Below are 15,586 nucleotides of genomic sequence, written 5' to 3'. Positions count from 1 at the left end.
AACATATACAGAAAAATGGAAGCAAACTATTATATCTGACTATTCTGTGACTATTCTGATTATAAATGAGATGTAAGATTTCCATTTAATTAAATTCTATATAGAGTAGAAAAGTGAATATAGTTAAGTGCAGCAGTATACAGAAAAATATGATGCATACTTGAATATTTAAAATAAACTGCTGTCTTCAAACACATTAGAAACTAGCTAGAAGAAAACATAGGTCAATAAATTGAATAATGGTCCATTTAGCATCTGAGGCCAGTAGCACATATTCATAAGCAAGAGTCTAAGGAAAGCAAATTTAGTGGGAAAAAAAAGCAATTTCTTTTGGTTACTGTCATCTAATGGCCTCTAGTAGACACTTGTTGGTGGCTTTAAAGACATTCCAAATTTCAGTTTCCTTTGTAATACTCAATGGCTACTCCATCTTTGTTATTTTGGTGTGATAATTCTTTGGTTTGTATGGTCTGATTCCACACACTAATCTACCAGAGCACGGGATCAGATTTATCTATGCTTATATATCTTATTTCATATCAAGGAGGATAGATAGATGGCAGTTAATTTGAAATGCTTTGAGTTATTGAGAAAATAAAAATTGCATTTTATTTTATTTTTAAAGATTGTATTTATTTATTCATAAGAGACACAGAGAGAAGGCAGAGACATAGGCAGATGGAGAAGCAGGCTCCCCACAGGGAGCCTGTTGCGGGACTGGATCCTGGAACCCTGGGATCATGCCCTGAGCAGAAGGCAGACACTCAACCGCTAAGCCACCCAGGCATCCCTGCATTTTATTTTAAATAAGAAAAAGGATGGTCATAACCCCAATAGTCCTGGCACAATCTAGCACATAAGAAAGGAGATCATCCCACGACTAGAGTACAAACTTCTTATATGACATAGAAATTGATCTGGACCTTGAAGAATTAATTATAATTAAGCAGATAATAATTGCATATGACAAATTAATAAGCCAAAATTACTCTCTCAGAGCAATGGTACAGCCAAGAAATTGCATTGGCTACTTATAAAACTCACTCTGCCCCTTAATTAATCAACATATTAAGTGACTAAAAACCAATGGAATGAAGGATAGAATTTAAAAAGTAACAGTTGTTCGTAAGCAAAATGTCCTCAACGAATTATCATCTTTATGAAAAAAAAGTAGAGAGCCTACTGTCTGGAGAGGTAAATATAAGCAACAAGATTTAGAAATATGCAACAATCTGAAAGTGTCTTTTATTAATATACAATAAAACTAGTGAGAGAAAAAATAAAATATGAAGAATAGATAAAAGGAAAGCAAATTGGAAAAGAAGCAATTAAGAATTATCTAAGCACAAATATTGGATAAGGAGACTTGGTAGTTAGATTAAATAGCTTAGACACAGTGAAAGAAAGAACTAATGAAGTTAGTGTTAGATCTTTAGGTATCAGCAAAAAGAGGTTAAGATACATGTAGAGAACAAGATTAATACACACCTAATAGTAGTTCACACCTACCTAATAGTAGTTCAAAAAAGAATTAATTGATAGCATGAGAGAAGAGTAATTTAAAGAGTTAATGGACCTGGAATGCAGATGAATCATCAGACTTAGGAAGCATACCAAGTCCCAGACATATAACTAAATTTAGCTAGACCACAAAAATAACTCTAATTAAAATTGCACATAATATTTTTAAAGTTGCCCTCACAAGTATTCCAAAGTCTAATTGAAAAAAAAATGTTAGGATGCCTGGTTGGCTCAGTAGTTAAGTGTCTGAATTTGGCTCAGGGTGTGATCCTGGAGTCCCGGGATTGACCCCACATTGGGCTCCCTGCACGGAGCCTGCTTCTCCCTCTCCCTATGTATCTGCTTCTCTCTTGTTTTTTCATGAATGAATAAATAAAATATTAACAAAAAAGAAAAAAAAAGTGTTAGTAGACAGAATGGAGATATATAAAGTGCAGCTGATAGTTTTTCTCTGGGCACTAATCATTTTAGCAGATGAATCACCTGATTTATGAAATATATAATATTCCAGAATTTTATTTTATATATAAATTTGCAAGATTTCTTTTTTAAATAGATTTATTTGTTTGAGAAACAAGATTGAGCAAGCAAGAGAACATGAGTGAAGGGAGGGGCAGAGGGAGAGGGAGAAGCAGACTCCTCCATGAGCAGGAAGCCAAATGGGGGCTCAATCCCAGACTCCAGGATTATGACCTGAGCCAAAGGCAGTTGCTTAACTGATTGAGCTACCCCAGCACCTCAATTTTGCAATATTCCCTAAGAAACATGGCAGAAATGTTCAAAAAGAGATGTATCAAGAAGTCATAAGTACTGATTGAAAATGATCTGACATACTGCAGATCAGTAACTACCATGAAATCAGCACAGCTTATACCTTCACTAAGTAATAAAATTTGACCCTCAGTATTCATTGGAATTTTTGGAAACATCTGCTGAAGCTCTCGGGACCATAAAGTCTCATCCCTATTATCCAATTTTTTGACTATGAAAGACATTATGGAGATCATTTGAGATAAAGAAAAAAAGGAAAATAATTACAGCTGTAAACATCTTTTGTTTAGAGACTAATTTTGAATTGAGAATTGGCTTCATCAGTATTTTAAGGCTCCCTTATATTTCTGTATTATCTTTCAGTTAAACTGGCATATGAACTGTTTGGTTATTATTACTCTATAACATATTACTTGCACAACAGTGACTGCAGACTTCTTTTTTTCTTTAAAGAGGGATTGTGTGTGTAGGCAGCAGAGGAATGGGAGCAAAGATCTGTTTAGTGACTAGACCACAAGGTTATAGTTGATACACTAAGTACTCACCAAGTATTTCAGTGCCCCTTTACATTTCCCAGCATTTTTTTTTTAACCATTAGTTTGAAAGTACCTAAACTTACTAGCTAACTTACTTAGCTAAAGGTTGGTGTGTCACTTCCAGGCTGAGGCAGATAAACCAATATGTCTGGCCTCTATCTTCTTTCTCCATGCAGCATCAATGAAGTCCATGAGATGGTGGAACAATAATTTTGAAATACTCTGAAATAACAGTTATTGCATAAAGATAGTTTGCAGAATTACCAAATCTATACCTATTTTCTCTAATGAGAGCTATACTTTGGTTTTGTTACGCCATGAAATCTTAGCATTTCTCTAATTTTTTTATTAAGTTTTTAATTTTGATTCCAGTATAGCTAACATACAGTGTTACATTAATTTCAGGTGTACAATATAGTGATTAGTGATTCAACAATTCTATACATTACTCAGTGCTTATCATAAGTGTGCTATTTAATCATCCTCACCTATTTCACCCACCCACCCCCAACCTCCTCTCTGGTAACCATCTGTTTCTTCTCTCTGGTTAAAAGGCTGTTTCATGGTTTCTTTCTTTCCCCTTTGCTGATTTGTTATTTCTTTAATTCCGTATATGAGTGAAATCATGGTATTTGTCTTTCTCTGACTGACTTATTTCACTTAGCATTATATTAGATCCATCCATGTTGCTGCAAATTGCAAGATTTCATTCTATCATCTATCTATCTATCTATCTATCTATCTATCTATCTATCTATCTATCATCTATCTATCTATCATCTATCTATCTAATCTATCTATCATGTATCTACTATACCTATCATCTATCTATATCTATCTATCATCTATGTATGTATGTATGTATCTATCTATCTATCTATCATATATCTGTCATCTATCTATCTATCTATCTAAATAGTATTCCAGTGTATGTGTATGTGTGTGTGTGTACATACACTTATATCACTTCTTTATCCACTCATTTATAGACGTACATTTGGGCTGCTTCTGTAATTTGGCTGCAGTAAACATAGGGGTACATATATCCCTTTGAATTAGTGTTTTTATTTTTCGGCAAATATCCAGTAATATGTCTACTGAATTGTACAATAGTTCTATTTTTAACTTTTTGAAGAACCTCCATACTGTCTTCCACAGTAGTTGCACCAGTTTGCATTCTCACGAACAGTGTAGGAGTATTCCTTTTTCTCCATATCCTCGTCAACATGTGTTGTTTCTTGTGTTTTGGATTTTAGTCTTTCTGAGAGGTGTGAGATGATATCTCATTATGGTTTTGATTTGCATTTCCCTGATGATGAGCTGATGTTGAACATCTTCTCATGTGTCTGTTGGCCATCTGTATGTCTTCTTTGGAGAAATATCTGTGTTTTCTGCCCATTTTTAAATTGTATTGTTGGGGGAAGGGCTGGTAGATGTTGAGTTGTAGAAGTTCTTTATATATTTTGCATACTAACCTTTTATTGAGTGTGTCATTTGCAAATATTTTGTCCCATTCAGTAGGTTTTTAGTTTTTTTTCCCATAATTTCCTTTGTAGAAGCTTCTTTTTTTAAAAAAGATTTATTTATGTATTTTAGAGAGAGAAGGAGAGACAGAGAGAGAGAGAGAGAGAGTAGGGAGAGGGGCAGAAGAAGAGGGAGAGAGAGAATTTCAAGCAGACTCCTCACTGAGCATGGAGTCCAATGCAGGGCTCAATCTCATGACTGATGAAATTATGACCTGGGCTGAAATCATTTGGAAGCTTAACTGACTGAGCGACCCAGGTGTCCTACTGTTTAAAAGATTTATTTTTAAAAAATAATAAAAAATAGATTTATTTATTAATTTTAGTGAGAGAGAGAAAGAAAGAGAGAGAGCAAGTACACACAAGTAGATGGAAGGGAGAAATTTCTATTTTGATGTTGTCCCAATAGTTTGTTTTTGCTTATGTTTCCCTTGCTTCAAGAGACATATCTAGAAAGATGTTGCTATGGCTGATGTCAGAGAAATTACTACCCATACTCTCTTCTATGATTTTTATGGTTTCATGTCTCATGTCCTTAGTCCATTTTGAGTTTATTTTTGTGTGTAGTATAAGAAAGTGGTCCAGTTTCATTTTTTGCATAGACTTGTCTAGTTTCCAAACGCCATTTGTTGAAGAGAGTTGCATTAATTATCTTGATTATTATAAACTTTTAAAGTATTGAATCTAAGAAATACCCAAATTTGTCCACATTTATAAAAATATATATAAATAAATTTAATTGCAGCTAAGGTTACCAAGACCATCACCTTTACATAATCTGCATATTCTTTCTAAAATTTTACATGTATCAAAATTTTTTACCATATTTATAATTATGAGTGTCCTTAAACTAAAAATAGATATACTTGGAAAGAATAATGGTCAATTGAAAACATATAACTTTGTCATTTAAATGTTTTATTAAATGATTTCCTATTTCATATATAAAAGAATGTGATTCATAAATTGTTTAATAAACTTCTTCTGATGATAGTATCGTGTCACAACACTCTGGTCATGGCCAGGGCATTATTCAACATCTCAGAGCTCCCTCATGCTCTGTGCCTGTCACTAGCAATCCACCAAGGTAACCACTATCCTTATGTCTTCACACTGTAGATTAGTTTTACTTGTTTTTATGCTTTATATACATGTAATCATACAGTATTTTTATTTGGCTTCTTTTCCTCACAGTTATATTTGGAAAATGCATGTTTTTTTTCAAGATAACTATAGTTTGTTCAATTGCTAGATTTTCCTTGCTTTATAATATTTTTTTATTTTTTATATTTAGTCATATTCACTGCGCTGAAACTAAAGAATATCTGCAATAGGCTGGAAAAGGACAATCATTTGCTTTCATGACTATTCAAAATAGTACTTTAGAATATTTTACAGCAACTGAAATAAAAAGGAGAATTATAGACCAATATCCCTGATGAACATGGACGCAAAAATTATCAACAAGATGCTAGCCAATAGGATCCAACAGTACATTAAGAAAATTATTCACCATGACCAAGTAGGATTTATTTCCGGGACACAAGGCTGGTTCAACACTCATAATACAATCAATGTGATTCATCATATCAGCAAGAGAAAAACCAAGAACCATATGATCCTCTCAATAGATGTAGAGAAAGCATTTGACAAAATACAGCATCCATTCCTGATCAAAACTCTTCAGAGTGTAGGGATAGAGGGAACATTCCTCAACATCTTAAAAGCCATCTACAAAAAGCCCACAGCAAATATTCTCAATGGGGAAGCACTGGGAGCCTTTCCCCTAAGATCAGGAACAAGACAGGGATGTCCACTCTCACCACTGCTATTCAACATAGTATTGGAAGTCCTAGCCTCAGCAATCAGACAACACAAAAACATTAAAGGCATTCAAGTTGGCAAAGAAGAAGTCAAACTCTCCCTCTTCGCAGATGACATGATACTCTACATAGAAAACCCAAAAGCCTCCACCCCAAGATTGCTAGAACTCATCATACAGCAATTTGGCAGTGTGGCAAGATACAAAATCAATGCCCAGAGTCAGTGGCATTTCTATACACTAACATTGAGACTGAAGAAAGAGAAATTAAGGAGTCAATCCCATTTACAATTGTACCCAAAAGCATAAGATACCTAAGAATAAACCTAACCAAAGATGTAAAGGATCTATACCCTAAAAACTATAGAACACTTCTGAAAGAAATTGAGGAAGACACAAAGAGATGGAAAAATAATCCATGCTCATGTATTGGCAGAATTAATATTGTGAAAATGTCAATGTTACCCAGGGCAATTTACACGTTTAATGCAATCCCTATCAAAATACCATGGACTTTCTTCAGAGAGTTAGAACAAATTATTTTAAGATTTGTGTGAAATAAAACCACAATTCCCCTTTATAAGAATTTCCCCTTAGAGTGTTCCTTCAATAGTCTAACAATGTAAAAATATGCACATACAAGGCAATTCACTATAGCACTTTCTTTCATCACAGAAGCCTGGAAACCTAAATTATAATACCCAGTAGCTTATTGAAAAAATAGGTTATATCCAGGCAATGTTCTTCTACACAATTGTAGAAAAAGGGGGGGGGGAGGAGGAAGGAAGAAGGAGAAAGGTGTGGTTGGATGGATGGATGGATGGATGGATAAGAAGATGATATATAGATATAAATGTCCATACAACATAAAAACTCAAGATGTTATTAACTTAAAAAAGCATGTATCTTCGGTCTAAGGATATAAAGAACTATAAAAATAATCTTAAATTTTACTTAGTTTGATTATTTTTCAAAGTGACATTAGTTTAGTACTTCTAAAAAAGCTTTCTATGCATCATAGATTGAAGTTGGGGTAGCTACCTCACTGTGGGAGAAGAGTAATACAAATATGGTATATGAAAGGCTTAAAAGAACTGTGATGTTATATTGGGGATAGTAGTTTTATTATAAATTCCTGATTTTAATATTCACACATTTGTAAACATATATGTATATTTGTATAGACTATATCCGTGCACATTCATATATGCATATATATTTCATAACTCTGTTAGCCAAAAGGGCCTAGAATCAATGACTTCCAGTAGTATTAACAGTAATGAGAATACCTCGACCCTGATTTTGTTTCCAAATACAATTCCCTAATATAAATAATTAAGGTACCTTGGAGAGATAACTAATGAATTTAGATCTCAGGCACAGAATGTCTGAGCTATAATTGCAACATCCTGCAGTACCAGAAAGCAAGGGAATTGTCAAAAAATTGTGGGGCATTATAAAAATAATATATGTATCAAACTGAAGAGGCTCCACCTAACCAAAACAAATAGTGGCAGTATTGGATTGCAATCCACTGATTTAAAAAGAAACCATTAAAAAAAAATAAAAAAGGAATGACTGAGTCCATACAGATAAAAATAAATGAGAACAAATAAATAATAAATGGACGATATGGACATATATATGTAAAAGAGAAATAACAGCTTCCATTATAGCAGAATATCAACTATTAAAGGATTAAGAGAGAATGATGATAAAAACAACTTTATTTGAAGCCATGGTAAATGGATGATATGGACATATATATGTAAAAGAGAAATAACAGCTTCCATTACAGCAGAATATCAACTAACTATTAAAGGATTAAGAGAGAATGATGATAAAAACAACTTTATTTGAAGCCATGATAATACAAATTTATTTACACATCCACTATCTTTGGATGTTAAAATTTGTGACTTGAAGATTAATTAAGAGAAAAATATTTACCTAGTTCTGAAGCACATGCCTATATTTATTTAGAGAGAGAGTAAATGATTAATAAAATATTAAAATTTAACGATTTGGTAATCTGGTAAGGAGTATAAATTTAAAGATAACCTTGTAAGTTTTCTTTAAGTTTGAAATGATCTCAAAATAAAAATTTTATAACATCACTTTGTAAACTTCACTTCCTCCAATTTTGCTTTGCTTTAGAACCCAGAGTCTAAATACTAAAAAAAAGTGAACAAAAACACATTTCTATCAAAGACAAATTATTTGGACACAATCCAAACTAAAATACTAAATCAGGGATTGTGATTTGTAATAATGTAAAAATATGAGATGAATTTTTCATTTATACTCTTGAGAAGATGTGGCAGGATGGTTTTCTAATAAGTATAAGCTATATTGATGACTGGCTCCCTGATTTTCACACATTTGAATGATTAATATTTACATTAAAACTACAGGTTCAATAACACAATTAATTTTTGTGCTCCACAGGATTTTTAGATTTATCTCACACTATAATTTCTTTGATTTATTTTCTATTAATGACAGTTTGTATAATCAAATTTAATAAAATAGGTTAAGTTAGATAAGCTCCTCCCTAGAATATGTACTTTAGGAAGGATTTATTAAAAATCATATATAACTGCCTTCAAATATACTTTCAAAATTCAGAATGTCACATAAGTAATTATTTTACTCAAATTCTGTAATTCTTCAGAGGCTTGTGTGTTTTTAAATAAAATATCTCATGCTCAGTAATATAATTTTTTCATTTATCTTTATTAATCCACCACTTTTTCATATACAAACTGGATTCCAAGCAACTTTCCCTTACAATTTTCAAAATCATTATACTCTTCCATAATTAATTACTTAATAAAAAATCCATATTGGATATGGATATTTACTATATATTACTATAAAATCAACACAATTATTTGTATATAATAGATTCTGGGCATTTGAGAATTTAATATTTTCCCCTTTTCTTTTTAACTCTTTTGAATGGTCTAGCAACAGATGTGGGATCCTTATATATGATTTGTAATGATGCTTTGAATTGAATTATGTAAAGCCTAAATTTTGTGGGCGTATGGTAGATATTTAACTGATTTTTGGCATGTTGGCTTTCTATTATTTTACATTTCTGAATTGTTAACTGATATTCACATTTTTTGTTTAGTCCCCCAAAATGGCCTATGGATTATCAATTTTTATAAAATAATAAGAAAAGTGAGAAAAATAAAATGTCACTTGTTCAAGACAATAAGTGGTAGAGAAGAGAATGGACTCATGTTTTGCAAGTGATAGACTATAGTGCATTAATATCAGGATTCTGGGTCGAAATTTCTTTAGGGACTTCATACTACATGACTATCAAATAGACAAAACTCCTGCTATTATCTATTCTCTACTATATATCCACCTCATATTGCTCTGGTCTGCCTTTTCTCCAATAAAATGTTTTTATTTCTACTTCCTAAATGTGTTTACTATATAGTATCCTATTATATGGATTAAAATTTTGTATGCACTCTTACTGAAAATTTGTTTTTTATCTTTTTTTGAAATCTAAGACTTTATTGAAAAAGACATTTCCAAACAATTACTCTCATGACTTTGAACAACATATTTTCCTCTGAAACTCTGGGAATTGTCACATGTTATCAATCAAGACTATTTTACTAATTTCATCAAAGATTGGATTTCATACTTATGGTCATCCTTAATATCCTAATTTGGAAATCGCCCTGGAATTTTTGAGGAGAAAATAGATGATTCATCTGTTTTTGACTTAAGGATCATCTTTAAAGTAGGCAATGTAGCTGGAATGATTTCAAACAAGTTAATTTCCTGATTCTTGGCTGGGTGTCATGCAGTCAGGAAATGAGCATCATGAATACATTTAGTTCTATAATGGATATTTAGAGTAAAACATAAACTGTTAAAGAAAAGTCCTTTTCTCATTGCTACATATTTCAAACCTCACAGACTCAGTTTTGGTCCATCTTCCGCTCAGTACTGTAACAACTTTCCATTTTGGAAGAGACATATTAACTAGAAGAATGGTAAATCCTTAAGGATATCCTAAAACATTATCCATTATAAAAATCCTGTAATTGTTAGCTATTGCTGATTAACCATTCTCAAACTTATAAATTGAAACCAATAACAAAAAAAAAAGAAAAAGAAAGAAAGAAAGAAAGAAAGAAAGAAAGAAAGAAAGAAAGAAAGAAACCAATAACCATTTATTATCTTTCCCAAATCTATCATCAGCCAAGCAAGTCTGCTGATCCTGACTAGGCTCCTTTGTGAAAATGCAGTGAGTCGTTGGGTGGACTGCGGTACCTGGACTATAATGGCCTTGACTGCAATGACTATTGCTGCTATGCAATACAATAAATGACTGCTTTGTTCTCCACAGTCTATCATACACCAGGAGGCTAGTGCAGGCTTTTTGACAAGGCATTGTCAGGGTTCCAAGGAAGGAAGCAAAAACAAAAGCCAATTTTTAACTCTCTCCTTACATTGAATTTGCTACTCTCTACTGGCAAGTCATCATCAGTAAGATAGAATACCATAGAAACAGTAAGGGTGTATGAAAAACTGAGGCTATTCTTGGAATTAAAATCCATCACTAGACTTCTTTCTTAAATTTTAACTGATAATGAATTAAATTCTGATCACTGTTCTTTGATGATGAAATCCTTTAGCTTGGCTAGTATTACAGATATGAATTGACTTATTTGTATCTGTAGAATTAGAATTCTGCTACTCAAGATTATGTGAGATCATGTAAATATTATACCTCTAAACATGTAATAAACTGCTCCAGTACTTTCTACTGGACCACAAAGAGGAAAATAAACCAGTTTTGGAGTAGAAGTTAGGAAGCAGGAAGATTCTGTAGTTGACTCTGGTCTATATAGCATGGATTAGCATCCCAGAAAAACAGGGGAGACAATTGAGAGCTAAGATTGCCAAAACTTTAAAAAATTTAACTATTTTTAAATTAAACAAGGAATCCAAGAAAAATACTTTTCCCCCTAGTACTTTGAAACAAGAACATACTAAATTCTCTTGTTTAGATTACCAATTTAGGGGTGCCTGGATGGCTCAGTTGGGTAAACATCTGCCTTCAGCTCAAATCATGATCCTAGGGTCCTGGGATTGAGTCCTACATTGGGCTCCCTGCTCAATGAGGAGTCGGCTTCTCCCTCTCCCTTCAACCTTCCCACTGCTCATGTTCTTTCTCTCTCAAATATATAAATAAAATCTTAAAAAAAATAAAATAAAAATTAATAAATAAATGACCAAATTATCCACATAAAGACATATGGCATCCTAGCTTTCAGAAAAGCAAATGGCAACCTTTCTTGTTTGTGTATATATCAAATGCTAAGTTGGTAATGGGGCTTTGAAAGCTAATAATGGAAATTATTGATTGTGACTATTATTACCTTTCTGAATGCAAAAATATTCCTTTTTATCTTTTTTTTTTTTTGGACCTCCAAGGGTATTATGACAGTCCATTATATATTTTTTTATTTGGGGCTATTCCCAGTTAGGTATCATTAACCATGATTCCACCTAAAATACAAATATCCTAAAGAACAACTAAGGCAAAAATAAATTATCATCAGATAAAATGAATAAATGTTTATATACTTCTAACACTACTAAGAGTACAGATAATGAAATTATCTAGCATTGCTTAATTCTAGAATATTTTTGATAGCAATGGGTGGGATTGCAGAATAAATTAACAATTCTGATTTTACCCATATTAAACATCATGTAAAATCTTGGCTCTTAGTTCCTTAATCTTCTCATCTTCAATGTTTTTAAACTTCCATAGTATATAAGTAACCCAATCTAACCTAAACCTTCTCAGGAGAAGCAACTAATTTAGTTGCAAAATATTAAATTAAAACTCTCTAAATAAAACTTTCCATTGTTCCAAATTGTAAACTAAGTTACTTACACTAAATCTATCACTTGACTTTATTGAGCCATTTAATGCAGTTCTACAACCCTCTGGGTCACATCCCAACTTTCTTATCTCACCTGCCTTAACTTCCCCTCCCCTACTCTTTTGAGGCAGTGCAGTGTACCACTTACTCACGTCCTTTGGCAGGATTTTCAACAATTGCCTGTACAACTGTGTCTGGTTTTGCATACCTGACAAAACACTAATGCTCATTTCTTCTTTCACCTAAACCCTGCTATTTTCTACGCTATAGAAAATCATAAAGCTATGGAGATAAGCTCCTCTAAAGAAAACATGATTTCCAACCTCTGTTGAATATATGATGTATTCTAGCTAACCTTATTCTGCTAGATTATCTATAAGACATATTAGATATTTCAAAAGTTTTCCTTTTTAGTTTAATGTGTCTGTGTATAAGTTTCCCGAATCTTATATTACATATTTGTGGAACAGAGGCAATAATATTGAGCTTAGTGTTAATTCTAAAGTGGTATTTGCAAGATTTTATACACAGTAGCATTTGGGGGGTGCTGACTTTATAGCCAAGATAAAATTTTAACAATACATTGGAGGTGAAGATGAGACTCTGTGGAGTTAGGGTGGATGCACTTAAGTTATACAAACATGGAGATACTTCTAATTAAGAAGACAATAGGAAGTATGAAGAGTCAGGTAAAAGAGAACAGATCCATCTGGAAGCAACAGGAGGCCAAGCATTATAAAGACAGTTGGAAGTTGCCTTTATGATTGGGTTGGTTAAGAAAACATGAATAACAATAATACCTGATTTTGAATTTTAAACATTTTGTGTGTCTGTGAGGTTCTGTAGAGAAACTAAACAAGATGTAAAGCAAAGATGTGAGAATTTATCATCAGAAATCCCTACATTCCCAAATTTACAATCTAACAACATCAGGACCTTGGGAGCAAATTACTCAAACTCTGTGAATCAAAGGAGAAAATGGATGTAATATGTATTAAGTAATCTTCAAGGCCATACAAACTTTACTTCATTCGATGTGATGACAACAAAAACTAAAGTAGAGCGGGAGAGTAAAAAAAAATCTATTCACTAAAGTTTAATTTATAGTTCTGTTAAGAAGTACACACATGGTGTTTGTTAGTTTACATAAAACTTATGCCTTTATTACATAACCACAGGGAGAAAATAATAAATAATTATTTGCCTATTGTCTTTAAAGCCAGGAAAACTACATAAAGGAATAACTTGTAGCAAGTCAAAATATTGTTTGCTTATTTATGCTTTTAAGAGGTAAAAATATTTTGAAAAAGAAAATAAAATCCATAATAGGCATATAAACAGGAAAGTAACAAATTCATTACCTTTCCTTTAATACAAGTTTGTTTCCTTGTACTTTTGCTGCTTGACAAACATAAATGCAAACTACTTGTGCTGTGAAATCAAAGTGACAGTTTTAATTATCTTTCATTTGATTTCCTGACTCTTTTGCTTCAAGAGAAACTTATGCAACACAGCTTAAAAATCATTAAAAATTCTTTGTTTAAGATTCTTAATTTGCTTAGTAGTGATCACTTTTAGAAATTTTAACTACAGATAGAATGCCACAACAATATGATCATGATAATCTTAATGAAGAATTTGAAATCTATTTAAAAGACTAATTCAAGATCATAGACTTTTGATAAGAAAATGGTTATATAGTGGGTAACTGACATGCACGGGTTGTGATCCCAAAGGACTTGTTTACAGAATTCACATTAACTACAACCGTATACTACAAGTAAATTCCTGACATCAGTCCTTCAGAAACCTTTATCAGGCCCTGTTTTTGTGGCAGAAATAATTGCCTTATACTTGAAACAGATAGTATTTTTTTTCTATTTATTTCTCTTTCTCTTTCCCTCTCTTCTCCTCTCTGCCTCCAATTAATCATTACTTATTATGTTTTATTGACTTTGGCTCTTGATTTATTTAGGTTGTTAAATACTAGCCAATCAAAACTCTATTATCTTGGTGGATGTAGAGAAGTAAAAATAGCCTAGTAAGCCTCCATTTTCTCAAGTGTACTTTAATATAATGCGCTTATTTAAAATATTTTAAATGATATTGTTATTTATGTTCAGCAGACATTTTGTGTACTTACTATACACTTAAAAAGTCATTCTGTAGTGAGTCCTATGATATTTTTTTAAAAGGTTCATGTATCATTATTTTTTATTCTACTTTGGTTATGTATTCATGTCCCTTTTAAAAAAATATTTTATTCATTTATTTGAGAGCAAGAGAGAGAGCACAAGCAGGGTGAAGGGCAGACAGAGAGAGGGAGGGAGAGCCAACTCCCCACTGAGCCAGGAGCCCCACGTGGGACTGGATCCCAGCACACTGGGATCATGACCTCGGTCCAAGGCAGATGCTTAACCAATTGAGCCACCCAGGTGCCCTTCATGTCTACTTCTAATATCATGAGAGAAGTCTCTTAAGATACACTTTACCTTGGATTACTCCCCTGTATTTTAACACTGAGGTTATTTATAATTGTTAAGATTTTTTTGAAGGCTCTTTATAGTTAGAGCAAGTAGTAGCTAATTTTTTCCTGTGAAATTTGTTATTTGATTTCCTAAGGTTTTATCAGCCGTTATGTGCACTTGCTTAATTCTTCAAAACACTTAATGTCATGACTACCTTGGATCAATATTTTCTGGCAGTCCCATTTCACTAATCTCAAAACTTGTCAAAAGCTGATCACTTCTAGAAAAATGTAAGTGTTGCAGTTTCCTTTTTATAATTACTGTAAGGTACTTATAAACTTTAATTCAACGCTCCAAAATAATGCATGGATTTGCTTTGGTCAAGAGTAAATATTATCCTCTACTTCCGATGAGGCTAACTGTTAAAAATATACTGAATTTTTACTTCTTTTTTGCATTCATTTTACATGTAATAACTTTTATTTTATGTCATTGTTGAACAATGCCAGTGAATTTGTTTATTTGCTTGTTTGCTTCTTGGTCAGCAAATAACAGGCAGGATAATGCATAAACTTCATTGACTCTATGGATTATATTTAGGTATCAAGGATATGTAGAATGATTCAAATTGGTTTGAGAAACAGAAATGTTAAATGTTCAAGTAAATGAGATAATAAATAATGTTTATTCCTGAAATAATCCAGTGGACACTAAAATAAACAGAAGCTATTATTTAAGCTTTTTAGCTTCCATACAATTTTAGGAAATCTATTAAGTATTTTGTGCATTAATATTGCCATATATCTCGGTAGGTTATACAATTCAGCAGCTCAATATTTTAAAATAAATGTACAACTTCCGAATTGATGAAAAGTTCCTAAGAGGAATAGTTTCAGGATTATATATGTATAGAGATATAGAGGTATAACTTGGTTCATTTCTACTGTTTTATTAGGATAATTAAACTCAAGGGGTTAGGGTGTCTATGTTACCAAAATAGATCACATTACCTTTT

At 32.4% G+C, this 15,586-nt stretch overlaps 1 long non-coding RNA gene across 10 annotated transcripts in view; it reads left to right on the top strand.

Annotated features, from left to right (window-relative positions):
* The window catches only part of LOC111091669, a 355,249-nt gene that overhangs the window by 138,999 nt on the left and 200,664 nt on the right, over positions 1-15,586 (top strand). For 9 of the 10 annotated variants that reach the window (XR_005376441.1, XR_005376438.1, XR_005376439.1 and 6 more), the window contains exon 3: positions 14,726-14,861. The exons of the other annotated variant lie outside the window; for it this stretch is intronic. This is a non-coding gene — a long non-coding RNA (uncharacterized LOC111091669). The remainder of the gene's footprint in view (positions 1-14,725; positions 14,862-15,586) is intronic. 10 annotated transcript variants of the gene reach the window in all.

The sequence above is a fragment of the Canis lupus genome, chromosome 22 (assembly GCF_011100685.1).
Source record: "Canis lupus familiaris isolate Mischka breed German Shepherd chromosome 22, alternate assembly UU_Cfam_GSD_1.0, whole genome shotgun sequence".
In the NCBI taxonomy this organism is placed as follows: Eukaryota; Metazoa; Chordata; class Mammalia; order Carnivora; family Canidae; genus Canis; species Canis lupus.
This window is presented reverse-complemented; position numbering and strand designations above follow the sequence as displayed.